A 287-nucleotide genomic window follows, 5' to 3' on the forward strand; every position below is an offset into this window, starting at 1 on the left:
AAACACAAAGGACGGTATGCAGAAGTAACCGTGGTGTCGGTGGGGAGCAGTAAAGAGTGCCACGAACCACCACACAGACAGCAGGGTGGCGAAGCCTGGCAGGCATGGAGTCACCACACCGGCGGTGCCTGGGGTTGCTTTATTATTCTTTTTTTTTTCCCCTCACTGCATTATATTTTTGGCATTTCGTAGCTGTGGTACTGCCCTGCCTGGAGCTCCGGTAGCCCGTGGTGAAGTGCAGTAATTCTTGCAGATGCTAGTGACTAATGGGTTTCCCTGAAGACCCG

Source organism: Phaethon lepturus, unplaced genomic scaffold (genome assembly GCF_000687285.1).
Source record: "Phaethon lepturus isolate BGI_N335 unplaced genomic scaffold, ASM68728v1 scaffold17497, whole genome shotgun sequence".
NCBI lineage: Eukaryota > Metazoa > Chordata > Aves > Phaethontiformes > Phaethontidae > Phaethon > Phaethon lepturus.